At 39.4% G+C, this 16,682-nt stretch overlaps 1 pseudogene across 1 annotated transcript in view; it reads right to left on the reverse strand.

Annotated features, from left to right (window-relative positions):
- LOC104594421 (glycerophosphodiester phosphodiesterase GDPDL3-like) overlaps positions 1-14,284 on the reverse strand; it is a 40,326-nt pseudogene extending 26,042 nt beyond the window's left edge. The window contains exons 1-2 of the transcript XR_016080700.1: positions 14,091-14,284; positions 274-564 (exon numbers count right to left, since the gene is read on the reverse strand). The product of XR_016080700.1 is annotated as a glycerophosphodiester phosphodiesterase GDPDL3-like (transcript). The remainder of the gene's footprint in view (positions 1-273; positions 565-14,090) is intronic.
- Between the last annotated feature and the right edge of the window lie 2,398 nt (positions 14,285-16,682).

A 16,682-nucleotide genomic window follows, 5' to 3' on the forward strand; every position in this document is an offset into this window, starting at 1 on the left:
TACATAATATACATTATACATGTCTTTTTGAGGGTGTCCCTCCCTCTTCATTAATACAAATTATACTTCATTTATCAAAAAGAAAAGGAAATTAAATCAGAATGAAGTTACTCAAAAGGAAAATCAGTATGAATCTATTTTAGTCTATTAAGAATATGAAAATTCTCAACCGTTTTATATCAGTGTCAAAAGATCTCATTCAAATTTTCTAGATCTGTGCATGCATATAATTCTAGTATTAGATTAGAAACAACTCAAAAAATTGGAACTTACGGTTGACAATTTTCAAGTCATTCAAGGTAAAGTCCACAGAAAAGTATCCTTGTATGGGTTGCCCATTGACAAAGTATGTTCTATTGGTTTTGAAAGCAGATGCAATGTCAGAGTAGTTGTCTAGCTTGAGGTCTGGAAAGCATATCCCAGCTCCATCCTTTGTTAATTGCACATCACACCATAAGATTACATTGGGTAAACTATACAGTAAAGCCAATGCATAGGCATTAAAACTGGAATCTGGAAAAAGCCCTGAAAAGCCACCCTTCGCTATGACTAAAGGTGCATTTCCTGCAAAATGGGAAAATGTCAACAGACAGTCTACTTTACATAGTAGTTCTAGAAGAATACCAAAGCACTGATGATAATTCTAGCCAACATTTGGATAATCGCAGTCCATGTACCAAATTCTAAATATATACCAAGAATACTGTACTTGATCAATGAAAAAAAAAAACAAAGGACATAAAGGCAAAATAGTTGAGGTGTAAATCTTCTATGAAAGTATAAATGAACAAGATCACACAATCCAAATGCAACATAAAGATATAAATGAAACGCCCAACTTTAATACATTTAAGCATACATGGTGAAACAACAGTGTAAATTTACTAGATATCAATTCAAACAATGTTAATAGCACCTATATCAGCACAAATTCATTGTGTCCTCAGTGCAACGTTATAGCCTTATAGTCCACATTATCAATTCAGCCATGAGAAACGAGATGTAGCTTACTCTTATTATCTTTACTAATTAATTTGTCTACTTTGTTTTTGGTCATTGCTGAAAGAATGGTAGGATCCATCTAATGGACGCCATAAAGGTTGCGGAATGGGTGGGCGAATTTCAAAAATTTTCCTACCTTCTCCCAACTGGGAATCATATTCCCTAAACCAGATCTGAACCAAAAGATAAATGAGAGGAATATACCTGATCCGGAGAAGCAGTATCTCCCAAAGTTGGTGTTCACGCCCAAAGAATGCACCAAGATCCGTTCTTGCTGAAGATGACACAACTATGGATGGAATAGAACCAGCAGGGTGTGTCCTACACATTGGATCCTTCGCAAGAACCCTCTGGAAGCACTAAACACTGAGTCTTTTCAGTCTATCTTGCAAGACTGATGTCAAGAACTGATTTCTTGACTTCCTAATGTTGCAAAGATCGAATTTTGCAAGGGTGAATGGCGGCGGCAGGAGGAGAACTCCAGGGACGAAGATTGCTGAACTGCTTTTCTTCTCTCTAGAGTATGAATGAGATCTAATCTCAATTCGCAGGAAGTTTTCTTTCACCAAAACCCTAGTTCAAATTCTGATGTCTTTTCTCTCTTGTTTTTCTCCTCCTTTCTTCTTGATTAAGAAACCTCCTAATTAGGAGTTATCCCAATCCAAATCTGTATTTGGATAGGGGATTATCTTAATCCTATCTGCAGATTAGGTTAGTTTACACTTGATCTTATCAGGAGGTTACCAGATTCAAATCTAATTTGAATTTGGTCTCCTGGAGTGGATAAGGTCAAAGGCCTAATCCTTTTACTAACATTAATCTCAGATTCCCCCCATAGATGGGTGATCATATCAGCCTAGCTCAAAATGGGCTTTTGGCCCATTAGATGTTCAATGTTTAACTAGTTTCCAATCTGCTGCCCAGTTGGGCTTCTTTGTATGGCGTGGGACCCAAGCAATGATCTACACACCAGCCACATGGGTTCGGCCCAGCCTTTAATACAAGGCCCAGCCGAATTCACTGAAAAACTCAGTAAACCCCTGAGCCCATCATATGGACCCTATGGGCCCAACACTTACATTAAGTGGTCCCTGGGCCAAGCCATCTTATAAAAACCCAGGGACTGTGGGCAGGTGCAAGATTAGCCCATCAGGTACTACCCTAAATGGTCTTACACTTAACCTCTCAGCCTTTAATGATCAAGCACTGCTCGACAAGAGAGGACCTCTCCCTCGGCTACAAGGAACAGTACCGCACTCTCCACTCCCATGGATCCCGGGAATTAAAACCATTTGCAAACAATTCAAAACCGTACATATATATATATATATATATATAAATATATTAATTTTGCAAAACAAAATTCCAACGATTGAAATCAACTGCCGGCAGTTTGGTTTCCATCAGGGAGAGTGCATTCCCGATCATTACCCTTTGTCCGACAAAGGGGCTGATCCTGTCACTATGATCACCCACTCAGATGAATTCTCATACTGTCCCAACATGCCCAGGTTTTGATCCCCATCTAAGGATCTCACTGATTGGCATATCAAAGATAGCCCGATCCGACACCTAGTGAAATGTCATAATCGAGTCTAGGGGTCAGGTGTAACTTTCCAATTTTGCCCATCTGTCTCCAAGGTCCAGGGCAACACTGGAAATCTGGTCCGGTTCAAGGATTCAAGTAATCCCATACTGCATGTGCCTTGGGTCTTACCCTGGTGGCTGAGACAGGCCATCCCAACATTTGGTGGCACACCAGTATCAGCCTTGGCAGGATAAATCTCCCCAGACTTATCCAACGGCTGTGAATATTTAAAACTAACATGAGTCTCTATAAGTGTCCAGTTTTAGGGTCTTACACAGAATTAAACCAAACAACATGAATCAAACATGTACTTTATTTATTTCCACTAAATAACAAAAGTACATCAAATCAGATTGAAGCTAAGGGCATACAAAACTGTCTAACAGCTCCCACTTGCACTTATGTCCAATCTGGTACAAGCCGGAGTCCCATACTTTCCACGTGTTTCTCAAACACCTTCTGTGTTAGTGGCTTAGTTAATAGGTCTGCCACATTATCCGCTGATGCTACCTTCTGAATCAGGACGTCCCCTCTACCAACGATCTCCCGTAGTACATGGTACTTTCTCTCGATGTGCTTTGACCTCGAGTGAGCCTGAGGCTCTTTAGCCTGGGCGATCGCTCCATTGTTGTCACACAACAACGGGATGGGTGATGTGCTGGATGGAATCGCTCCCAATTCGTGTATGAATTTCTTCATCCACACGGCTTCCTTGGCAGCTTCACTTGCGGCAATGTACTCGGCTTCGGTTGTTGAGTCTGCAGTGGACCCCTGTTTGCTGCTTTTCCAGCAAATAGCACACGATCCTATCGTGAAAACATATCCGGATGTAGACTTTCTATCATCTGGATCCGACTGGAAATCGGCATCGATATACCCTAGAACTTGTAGTGAACTACCATCGAATACCAGACAAAACTCTTTTGTCCTTCGAAGGTATTTGAGTATGTTCTTCACAGCAGTCCAATGTTCCTGCCCTGGGTTTGCCTGGAATCTGCTTACCACACTCACCGCCTGAGCAATGTTTGGGCAAGTGCACAGCATGGCATACATGATGCTCCCAACGGCTGAGGCATAGGGAACGTCTCTCATGCTCTTAATCTCCTCAGAAGTCTTGGGAGACATCTTCTTGGAGAGAGTGACTCCGTGCCTGAAAGGAACGTTTCCTTTCTTGGAGTTTTCCATGTTGTATCTTTTGACAATTTTGTCAATATAAGCAGCTTGGGATAATCCAATTATCCGCTTCGATCTATCTCTATAGAGTCGAAGACCCAGTATGTATGAAGCTTCTCTAAGATCTTTCATGGAGAACTGTTGTGATAGCCATACTTTGACCGAAGTCAACATTTCTACATCATTCCCAATGAGTAGGATATCGTCCATGTACAACACCAAAAAGGTGATCTTATCCCCACTGGATTTCCTGTAAACACAGGGTTCATCTGGATTTTGCTCAAAGTCAAACGTTTTGACTACAGAATCAAATCGGATGTTCCAACTCCTAGAAGCCTGCTTAAGTCCATATATGGATCTATTAAGTTTACATACCATGTGTTCCTGACCAGCAGCAATGAAGCCTTATGGCTGCTGCATGTAGATGTCTTCACTAAGATCTCCATTCAGGAACGCAGTTTTGACATCCATTTGCCAAATCTCATAGTCATGGTATGCTGCTATAGCTAGCATGATCCTAATGGATTTAAGCATGGCAACGGGCGAAAAGGTTTCCTCATAATCGATGCCTTCTTTCTGAGTATACCCTTTCGCCACCAACCGAGCTTTGTAAGTCTCAATCCTGCTATTGGAGCCCTTTTTCCTCTTGTAGATCCATTTGCAACCAATTGCTTTTACCCCGGAGGGTGGATCTACTAGAGTCCACACTCCATTGGTCTCCATTGAGTCCATCTCAGCTCTCATGGCCTCCACCCACTTCTGGGAGTCCATTGAGTCCATCTCAGCTCTCAGCTCTCATGGCCTCCACCCATCTCATGGCCTCCATTAGTCACGGGATCCTCTTCACTAGTCAAGGCTTCCACCAGGTAACTATCCTGGTCATAACCATATCGGACTGGTGGTCTGGATACCCGGGTGGACCTTCTAGGTTGGTCATTACCTGGAACTTGTGGGACATCTCCCACTGCTCCTGAGCTCTCCTCATCAAGAACTATTTCCTGACGATGGGTGTCCAGGATGTATTCGGATTCTAAGAATTGGGCGTTTCGACTGCAGAACACTTTCTGCTCACTTGGGTCATAGAATAGATAACCCATTGAATCCTTTGGGTAGCCTATAAACAGGCAATGACTGGTTTTAGATTCCAACTTGTCCGCACTTGTTCTTTTAACGTGTGCAGGACAACCCCAAACCTTCAAGTGTCTTACACTTGGCTTCCTTCCGGTCCAAAGTTCATATGGAGTTTTCGGAACTGATTTGGTTGGAACCCGATTCAGCACGTAGATAGCAGTCTCTAATGCGTATCCCCAAAAGGATGTGGGTAATTGTGAGCGTATGAGAAGTGACCGGACCATGTCCAACAAGGTCCTATTCCTCCTCTCTGAAACACCGTTGAGTTGAGGTGTAGTAGGAGGAGCTAATTGTGACACTATCCCATTGTCCTTTAAGTAGTCCCTGAATTCGTCAGAGAGATACTCGCCACCTCGATCTGATCGAAGGGCCTTAATTTCTCTCCCTAACTGTTTCTCGACTTCCTGTCTGAACTCTTTGAACTTTTCAAAGGATTCAGACTTATGTCTCATTAGGTACACATAACCATATCGTGAAAAATCATCTGTAAAAGTGATGAAATACACGTGTTGATTCCGTGTCCTAACACTCAGGGGACCACATACATCAGTATGTATTAGGTCAAGTGTGCCTTCAGATCTTTCAGGCTTACCGTCAAAAGGCCGCTTAGACATCTTACCTTGAAGGCAAGGTTCACAAGTGGGAAGATTTTCTACGGTTAGAAAATCCAAAGGACCATCCTTTACCAGTCTTGTGATTCGGTCAACACCGATATGGCCAAGTCGGTAATGCCAGAGGCACGTGGGATTAACTGTATCACGATTCCTTTTCTTGGGATTTTCGACCGACGTAGTTTCGGTTAAGATAGTTTCTAGAGAAGGATGTAGAACATAGAGACCGTTCTCCAGTTCCCTGCATGCGATGAATTTGTTATTCCGTTTAACAGTAATCATATTACTAAAATAAACAGTATATCCATCAGCACACAGTTTAGAAACAGAAATTAAATTTCTTCTCAAGTTTTGTACATAAAGACAATCTTTAAGCACAAGTACTCCTTCTCTAAAAACTAATTCTACGGTTACTATTGCCGCAGCTGCAACACTTGCAGTTGTTCCCAAAAATAGTGTCACTTCGCCTTCACTCAACCTTCTGCTAATTTTGAACCCCTGCAGTGAGTTACACGCATGAGTTGAAGCCCCGGAGTCAACACACCAGGATACAGAAGTAACTAACATATTAGTTTCTATGACACAAGTTTCGATGTTACCTTTCTTAGATTCCAAGTAGGCAGGACAATTCCTCTTCTAGTGGCCGGTCTGCTTGCAGAAGTGACAGACATCTGATAACTTGTTCTTCTTTTGCTTCTTAGGTTTGGCAGCTTTCTTCTAGGGCTTCTTTGCCTTTCTCTTTTTCTTGCCCGATTTATTAGCTTCGGCAAGCATAACCACAGGCTCATCCTTCTTGAGTAGATCCTCGGCTCTCTGCAACATATTACTGAGTTCCTGGACGCTGACATTCAGCTTATTCATATTATAGTTCATTGTGAACGCATTGAAGGAAGGGGGCAAAGAATTTAGGATGGCATCCACTTGCGTGCCAATATCTAGCCCGGATCCAAGAGCTTCAAGTTCGTTAATGTATCCCATCATCCGAAGACAATGGTCATGAACTTTCTGCCCTTTGGTCATCTGCGCGGTCATGAACAATTTCAGGACCTTCTGTCGAGTAGAACGGTTATGCTCTTCATACATTGTTCTTAGACTGCCCAATATGTCCTTGGCTAGTTCGATCTGATCGAACTGCCTCTATATTGAGTTGTCTAATGAGGCAATGACAAAGCAGCGGGCTAGGGAGTTCTTATCCTCCCAATCTTGGTAGTCCCTCCTACGGGCCTCAGAAGCCCTATCACCCGGACATTCCGGGGCAGGATTTTTCACCACCTTGTTTAACTTTTCGGAAGTTAGGACCAACATAAGATTTCTGTACCAGTCGGCATAGTTTGGGCCCTTAAGCTTGTTATCGGCTAGCAGCTTTGCAAATTGACCGTTTGCCATTTTCTAATAAAACAGCAAAGATATTAGTCCACAACCTTAGTTTGATTCATGTTACCTACATAGATATGGCTTTTAATCTATGTTTTATTCCCATTTGTTCATCTCTGAGATTTCCCTCATTTCTCAGTGGCGGAGACGACGAAATGTCTCTGGAAATGTGGGAAATCACATGGGGTGCGTGAAGCCAACTGTTTCAGCTACATAACCCCACCACTTTTCTGTCACGGATCATATCCACTCATCAAATGAGTTTCCCTTTGGCCTCTGTCAGACAAGGTTCAGTGTCGTTTTCAGGTAAACCTTTCTGTCCAGTGAGTGCACACCCATCATATTCAGGTTATGCCAAGGTATTGTGAGAGAGTTCCCATTTTCTGGTGAAGCCCCTCCCACATCGGTCTATGACACCCCTATCATCTTATGAAACACTCTAATAGATCCAATAGCAAATGGATAGCCCAATTTTATGGTGCGTTTCCTCATTACTGAAGGACCCATCATTGTGCTAATGACGGAAGGCCTTTAGAGAGTCCATCATATGGATCTCCCTATCACATGCATTCATATTTGCTGGAGGGAACAAAATTACGCCCTAGTTCTAATTTAGGTCAAACCAGAGTGGCTCCCACTAACTTTTATAAAGTCAGATTTCTGGTGGGCCTTAATCGGCTAGGGGTTCCGTACGCATCCCTTTTCAGGGTTGTGGGGTCCACCAAGCGAAGAGGGGTCATCCAATGACCTTAAGGGACACCATGGCAATGATGTGCATTCAACTATGGTGTGCGCAAGAGCCACTAACGAGTCTTCATGGGCCAAGTGCTTATGGCTCATGGTCGCAACACATCATACATCCAAACATCACATGCAAAGGAGGAATTGATCCAATCAATTAACTGCTGTAAAGCCCATCGAATAGCCCATTTAAAATCTAAATCATTAACAATTAATGTCTACTAGGTGTATGGGCTGAATCGCAATTAGCAGTTCGGCCCATACAGCTTTTCTCACAATAGTGGGCTTTTGCAGTTTTAACTATTTAAAACTGGGCTTTACAGGTGGGCCGAATTAATCCTTGTAATTGAACATCAGATTTGGAACAGCAAGTGTGAGAAATATGGACTGAATAACAGTCCTCTTCGAACCCCAGATTCGGTCCAAACAGTTTTGGTCCAATCTACTCCGAAAAGGTCCAAAACTGATTTTCAACTCAAGAATTAATTCATGAAAGATCTGAAATTAATAATTTTGATTTCAAGCAATCACAAATCAATCTATGGACTGTTTGCACCACCTGCAAAACAGAGGTTAATCTCCAATGTTGCAGTTTCACAAACTGCAAATCGCAGGAAGCGATTTCTCCATCTGCAAATCTACAGCGCCGCCATCTTCTTCTTTCTTCTTTAATCAAGAAAAAAATAACAGAAATCTAATTTCTATTAATTAATTACATTCTTGATCAAATCCTATACATTCAGTCTAGAAAATAAAAAAAATTATTTACAGACCGAATTAAATGAAATAAATAAATAGAAAGGAAAAAAGGGTGCGTAGACCATCTGCGCCAAATCTGCATTGCGATCTCCAGGTTCGAACAGTCCATTAAATCAAAATAAATGAAGAACAATTCTAAATGAATTTTGGATTTAACAAAAATTAATTTTAGATCAATCGCCCTTAACAAGAAATAGTTTCTTGAAATAAAGAAAACAATCTGCGCAAATCTTGAAAGAACAACTTCTATCCATCTACGCAGGGTCAGATCTGATTTTCTTTTGGTTCAAGATTCGAACCTGTGGTTCTGATACCACTGAAAGAATGGTAGGATCCATCTAATGGACACCATAAAGGTTGCAGAATGGGTGGGCGAATTTCAAAAATTTTCCTACCTTCTCCCAACTGGGAATCATATTCCCTAAATTTAGAATACAATATTCAAGGATCCTACTTGAACCATAATCAAACCAGATCTGAACCAAAAGATAAATGGGAGGAATATACCTGATCCAGAGAAGCAGTATCTCTCAAAGTTGGTGTTCACGCTCAAAGAATGCACCAAGATCCGTTCCTGCTGAAGATGACACAGCTGTGGATGGAACAGAACCAGTAGGGTGCATCCTACACATTGGATCCTTCGCAAGAACCCTCTGGAAGCACTAAACACTGAGTCTTTTCAGTCTTTCTTGCAAGGCTGATGTCAAGAACTGATTTCTTGACTTCCTAATGTTGCAAAGATCAAATCTTGCAAGGGTGAATGGCGGCGGCAGGAGGAGAACTCCAGGGACGAAGATTGCTGAACTGCTTTTCTTCTCTCTGGAGTATGAATGAGATCTAATCTCAATTCGCAGGGAGTTTTCTTTCACCAAAACCCTAGTTCAAATTCTGATATCTTTTCTCTCTTGTTTTTCTCCTCCTTTCTTCTTCATTAAGAAACCTCCTAATTAGGAGTTATCCCAATCAAAATCTGTATTTGGATAGGGGATTATCTTATTCCTATCTGCAGATTAGGTTAGTTTACTCCTGATCTTATCAGGAGGTTACCAGATTCAAATCTAATTTGAATTTGGTCTCCTGGAGTGGATAAGGTCAAAGGCCCAATCCTTTTACTAACATTAATCTCAGATTCCCCCCATAGATGGGTGATCGTATCAGCCCAGCTCGAAATGGGCTTTTGGCCCATTAGATGTTCAGTGTTTAACTAGTTTCCAATCTGCTGCCCAGTTGGGCTTCTTTGTATGGCGTGGGACCCAAGCATTGATCTACACACCAGCCACATGGGTTCGGCCCAGCCTTTAATACAAGGCCTAGCCGAATTCACTGAAAGACTCAGTAAACCCCTGAGCCCATCATATGGACTCCATGGACCCAACACTTACATTAAGTGGTCCTTGGGCCAAGCCATCTTATAAAAACCCAGGGACTATGGGCAGGTGCAAGATTAGCCCATCAGGTACTACCCTAAATGGTCTTACACTTAACCTCTCAGCCCTTAATGATCAAGCACTGCCCGACAAGAGAGGACCTCTCCCTCGGCTACAAGGAACAGTGTCGCACTCTCCACTCACATGGATCCCGGGAATTAAAACCATTTGCAAACAATTCGAAACCGTACATATATATATATATATATATAAATATGTTAATTTTGCAAAACAAAATTCCAACGATTGAAATCAACTGCCGGCAGTTTGGTTTCCATCAGGGATAGTGCATTCCTGATCATTACCCTTTGTCCGACAAAGGGGCTGATCCTGTCACTATGATCACCCACTCAGATGAATTCTCATACTGTTCCAACATGCCCAGGTTTTGATCCCCATCTAAGGATCTCACTGATTGGCATATCAAAGATAGCCCGATCCGACACCCAATGAAATGTCATAATCGAGTCTAGGGGTCAGGTGTAACTTTCCAATTTTGCCCATCTGTCTCCAAGGTCCAGGGCAACACTGGAAATCTGGTCCGGTTCAAGGATTCAAGTAATCTCATACTGCATGTGCCTTGGGTCTTACCCTGGTGGCTGAGACAGGCCATCCCAACATTTGGTGGCACAACAGTATCAGCCTTGGTAGGATAAATCTCCCCAGACTTATCCAACGGCTGTGAATATTTAAAACTAACACGAGTCTCTATAAGTGTCTAGTTTTAGAGTCTTACACAGAATTAAACCAAACAACATGAATCAAACATGTACTTTATTTATTTCCACTAAATAACAAAAGTACATCCAATCGGATTGAAGGTAAGGGCATACAAAACTGTCTAACAATTGCATGGTCAGGAACTAAACTAGCTAGATACTCTGATTTATGAACCCTGAGAATAGATATTTTGGTTCTCTGAGGTAATTCACTCATGAAGAAAACCATCTATTAGTCATTTCTATCACTTTGTCTGAAATTCTATCTTTCGTAGCCATATCATACACTGAAACTGCTCATCTCTTACTCTTGATTATGAAGATCAATTTGTCCCCTTCGCTTCCACCAGCGGCTGGATGCCGTGCTCTCAGGTGCTCACACGGTTTCTGCTTCCAGGAAATCCATATCAAAGTGGGTTAGGTCGGATTGAGGTCAACTTTAGCCAACCGAAGGTAGTGAACCCTCCCTCAACCCTATCCCAACTGGGTTTAGGTGAGTTTGTTATGCAAGCTTCCGACAATCGTCATTGGATATGCTGGAGTGGGGAATCCGGATTTCCTTCTAATCGTCGGTAGATGTTCCCAACGCACGGTTGCAACGTGCTGTGAGGTGAGTGTGAAGAGGAAATCCGAACTCGAGAAGCTGGGGCAGCGGCCATCGCTCGGGATGACTCAGGTATAATTCTAGTTGCAAAGGGGAACAACTTTCCTTTGCTAATTCTCAGTTGGGGAAGCAGAAGGCGGAAGCCCCTCCCAGTCCTAGGTACTTAGTTGGGAGTGAGACAGGTGGTGTTCAAATCGAGTTGGGATTTGCCAGGGTCCTCATACAGCCGTGAGAAAGGATTGAAGTATCGAATGTCGGGCAGTGTATCAGATTTCAACGAATCGGGATCGCCATGAGACTGGGACCATCATAAAAGTGGGACCTGCAAGATGCACGGTGTAAGATCATATTCATGGAGAATTGGAACGTGTTTTTGTTGGCAGGCGATCTCGATTCGTTGAAATCTGATACATTGCCCGACATTCGATACTTCAATCATTGCTCACGGCTGTATTTTCATATGATGCTTTTACGACGAGTGAACAGTGACGACCCTGGCAAAAAATTGACCCAACCCGTGAATCTAAATCGGGTTAGGGTTTTTAACAAGAAAACGGATCTTATATTTAACTAGTTGAATTTGAGAAGGGAAAATTCCTGATCAGTTGTACTTTGGTTCGAGTGATAATTTGGTCTTCGAACTTTTAAAATCTGATAATGTAATACCTGTCGATAAATCAGTTGTTAAGTGATATTTGAAAAGTCAAAAATGCCCTAAGAATGCCATCTAATTCTTTTTTATCAACCATCCAAACATTAACAATAAAATGAACACTCCAAATTCTAGTACTTTGAATAAAATGTTTATTTTCCAAGTTTTCCCTTCATATCAATCAATACCCCAAACCCTTTCAATCTTTTCCAAAATTGATTTATTTTATAAATTTTCCTTTCATATGAATCCCTCAAAGGTAAAGTTGCAATTTTAAACTTTTTTGTTGTTTAAAGTTTATATTGTTTGTTATGTAAAAACTAGCCTCAATAATAACTACATGGGTATTTTAAACATTCATATGCCTCTTGTTAGAGGATTCTAGGTGGGGGGGTCTACTTGCAACTGTATTAGAAAATTCAAGGGAGGCAATTGCAATCACCAAACTTCAAGGGAGATTCCAGCAACGGTTAGAAACTTCAAGGGAGGTTTCAATAATTTACCTTTCGTGATGTCATAGTTAAATAAAATATGTAGAAAAATGGGCCATTTCTCTAATATTTTATATTAACAATATTAAAGAAAAAAGTGTCATAAACAAAAACTGTTTTCATTGATAATGCAAATGAAATACAAATTTTAAAACCAACAAAAAAATGAAATTGATTTCTTATTGGTCTAGGTCAACAATTCAACGTTTAGGTCATATGTGTCAATATTTGATATCATAATTAAATAATAAAAAATAAAAACATGCTAAAAATTCAAAAAAAATGAAAAAATACATAAATTTTGTAATAAAAAACATTTAGGTGCATCTGTAATATTGTATATTTATCATATTAAACAAAACAAGTGTCATAAATAAGAATTATTTTTATACACATGAAAATATAAAAACGTAAAAAATGTAATTTGAATTTATCCCTCTTTAATTGTGAGGCTAAAAATGTAATTTGAACTATTATTTTTCACCTCATTCAAATCCCTCTCATTAAGTCATATATTTGAGGACTAACGTCTATTCTCTCTCATTAAATGATGTTATTAGATCTATATCCAATACTTTTAACAATATAATTTTTTGTTTAAATTGAACCAAAAAATGAAATTGTCCTTTTGTCTAGGTGGTGGGTAAGATCAACCATTTGGGTCAAATGGGTCAATTCATGATGTCATAATTAAATAATAAAAATTAAAGAAAGATAAGAATACAAAAAATACAAAATATTTGTAGAAAACATTTGGGACATCTATAATATAGAATTATTTTAAACACATAGAAATATATACAAAATTTAAAATAATTTTGATGTATATTACTATCTTTATCACCTAAAATTGTCACGTACAAAGCACGTGCAAATTTATTAGTAAAAGAAAAAGAAAGAACACTTCCATGTGAGAATAAATAAGACACACTTAGGGCTGAGATAATTAACATACAATGAGAAATAGTTTAAGATAGTAATAGGAAAAAAATCCATCCCTTTTTGATTTATTTTGGTTCATGGTTTTCAAAACCGGACTGGACCAGACGGTCGGACCAGAAAAATTGGGACCAGTTCTATTTTTTCCCAAAACTGGATATTTGCAAAAGAAATGTTGATTTGGTCAGCAAACCGTTGACCCGGGCGGTTGAACCATTCAAACCATTCAACGGTTTTGACCTTTTTTTAATTTTTTTGTAAGAACAGGCTGACAAAAATCGTAGAACTGACGATTTTAATGTTCAAACAGTCAGACCATTCGACCCAGGAACCGGACCACTGACCGGTTCATTCTCTGGGTCGGTTTTAAAAAGCTTATTTTGGTTTATTCCCCTTCCCCTTACCTTCCCAAGAAAAATTGTAGAACACGAGAAGAAAGTTTTAAGGAAATATACGAATTGAAGAAGAAAAACTCATGCTCATGCTTATCCATGATCATTCATCTTTCACAACACAACCTTCTCACTAAAGCATTTTCTCTGGAAAAAAAACAGAGAAAAACAAATTCATTTCAATTTTCTTCCTTTTCCTTTTTTCTTAATTTATTCATATCATAAAATAATCCAGCATTTCCCCAAAGAAAAACCAATAAAAAAAGAAGGGCAAAGAGATACACAAAGAATAGTAATAGTAGTAGAAAATTATGGAGATATACACCAGCAAACGTAGAAGAAACATCTAGAGAAGAAGCAAGAGAAGGGCAAAGAGACACAGGGAGAGTCGAAGAAAAAACTCCTATATATAGTTTATTCAGACAGCAAATTAAAAGAAGGAAAAAAAAATGTAATAGTACTAGTAGAAGAAGAAGAAGATACACACCACGTAACGTCTGCCATGGGCTGGTAGTGTTCTTAGAAGCTCTGGAACTCTGAGCGGCGGCGAGAACAGCTGAGTGAAGAACAAATAAGAGAAACAGAGAATAAGATATTGACATTGGCGGAAAGCTCACAGGAGTGAAAGCTGCTGCAAAGCTTTGAAACTCGATTCCCAGAAGAAAGCTGGTTTTTGTTCAGCTCAGCCTCCGACTCATAAGACTTAAAAGAGGGAGACAGAGAGAGAGAGCGTCTTGTAGATTTTATTTATGGAGACTGATTCGAGCACATTCCATAATTGATAACAGCAGCAAGGCACATTACCACTTAATTTTGTCTTGGTCAGTTCACAACATTACCAAACTCTAACTAATGACATGATTAAATAGATGATTGTGTGGTCAATCTACATTTAAGTAATTAAATACGTATCTAATCTCGTACGCGTTTAATATTTATTTACATTTCAAAAAATATAAATAAATACGTATTCCCATATGCATAACACATCTATTGATACATTGATACTTGATAACCATGGAATGGAGGAAAAAGCACGTCGCCTATAAATATTATAAAATTCTACTATTTTTTTTTTTATAATTCCTAGCGGGTTTGGTGAATGGCATTATACTATTATCTTAAAGAGCAATGGTGATTAGTATTTTTCTTTTTTTCAATTGACCGTTTCAGCATGCATGCAGGAATGTTGATTGCTGATGCTGCCACCACTCAAGCCGCTGGTTTATAAGTTTATTTTTGGTTAAATATTTAAATCTCTACTCACGTTTCTGCCTTTCTGCTAAATTTTTAAACCACCCGTCAGTTTTCTGAAATGACTCCAACCTCTGAGCTGCCGTTTGCAAATTGCAATTGATCATACGCTAAGTAAGGTGGCGTTTGGTAAATTTTTTCTGAAAGATTTTTGGAAGATCTAACAACTAAAAGATGATGTAAGATTTCGTATTAAGATCTTAGCAGCCTGAAGACTATTTGGTTAAGGTGTGTTTGAAAAATATGATGAAAAAAATCGAAAAGTTTTATTTAGAGTTTCTTGAAAATAGATCAAAATGGACTTCACATGACTTTTTGGGGTGGCATCTTTTAATGGTTAGATCTTTTCCCAATCAAATAGGGAAAGACTAAAATGCGGAATGTCGGTTTTTTAAACAGCCTGTGCGAAAAGACACCAAATAAAGCTTAAATTTTTCAAAACAAAAAACAAAATCCTTATTTTTATTTTGGTTAGGAATGGATTGCGAAACAGAATTAATATAGTCGACCCATATAATTGGATAAAGTAAAAATCAGTATCTTGAAGAGAATTTCCAAACAAATCAGTATCTCTAGAATTTCAAAAGCATCACCACAGAAATCCAATGTTGTTGAATCACCAAAAAGATCAGATTCAGTCATCACAAGACCGTGTGCATTGGGAATATATCTCTATATGAATAAAAACATACAAGTAAAGAAATATTTCCAATACATGGTTGTAAGTGACTCTAAGGATGGTGTGAGCACTATATTGTGAGGATTGGATCCGAGTTCATCTCCAGCCATAAAGATGCTGATATCTTTATGGAACCTATAACCATATTTTCATTTAAAGCAATTGCATTTTAGGCTCAGTTTGGATAAAGTATAAATACAAATATATACCGTACAATACATACAAAATAATATAAAATAAAAGGTTTTGCGCTACATATATGTATTTATACTCCTTCCAAATGGAGCATTAGGCTCAGTTTGAAATGAGTGCAAATACAAATATATACAATATAAATACATACAAAACAATACAAAAATATAAGATTTTACACTATATATTTATAGGTGCACTCTTTCCAAACTAACCCTTAGGCATTATTGGCCTCCTGTGAAAGGTTAGCCGTTCGTTTGTATGAAATGGGTGTTTATGATGAAAGTGAGGGGAGATTTAAACAATTTTTTGAGAATGTAAGGGGACATTTAAGTAATTATCCTTACCTTAGAAAAATTATTAGTCAATATGGCCTCCGAAGTCCGAACAAAATAGAAAATTCTATAAAATAAAACCATTATGGTTGGGACTTGGGAGAAGACGGGCTATAGCTCGGCCGGCCGGGTAGGTGGAGATATAGATCGAGGGTCCCTTTCACTTGTGTCGCAGTGGAAGGTAGTGTTGACTGTTCAAAGTGCGAAGACCCAGTCGGCCGGCCGGCCGGTCAGCAGTTCAGCCTACCGAGATGTGAATTTCCTTGCAGTAACGACCACGTCATTACACAACATGACATGAATGTGATAGTTCCGCTGTTGGGATTTTTTCTTTTAATTGATCGATAAATTAAACAAACAACTATCATTAACTATGGGGTCTATGAGAAAGACCTCTCGTGCTTTGTTGTGCGACAAAGACGTCTCTGTACAATGATGGTGAGACAAAGACCCCTTCCGTTAGTCTTCCGTTCAAATATGCTATTGTAATAATTTTTAGTTCTCATATTATCTCTGTAATAAAAGAAAACACTGTTCATCTTCCTCAACCTCACGATACACGAACCTGTTGCAAGTCCTCCCTCTGTCTCCCTCTCTCTCCCCTGACCTCTCTTCTTCC

This window comes from Nelumbo nucifera, chromosome 1 (assembly GCF_055504915.1).
Source record: "Nelumbo nucifera cultivar China Antique chromosome 1, China Antique-T2T, whole genome shotgun sequence".
Lineage (NCBI taxonomy): Eukaryota > Viridiplantae > Streptophyta > Magnoliopsida > Proteales > Nelumbonaceae > Nelumbo > Nelumbo nucifera.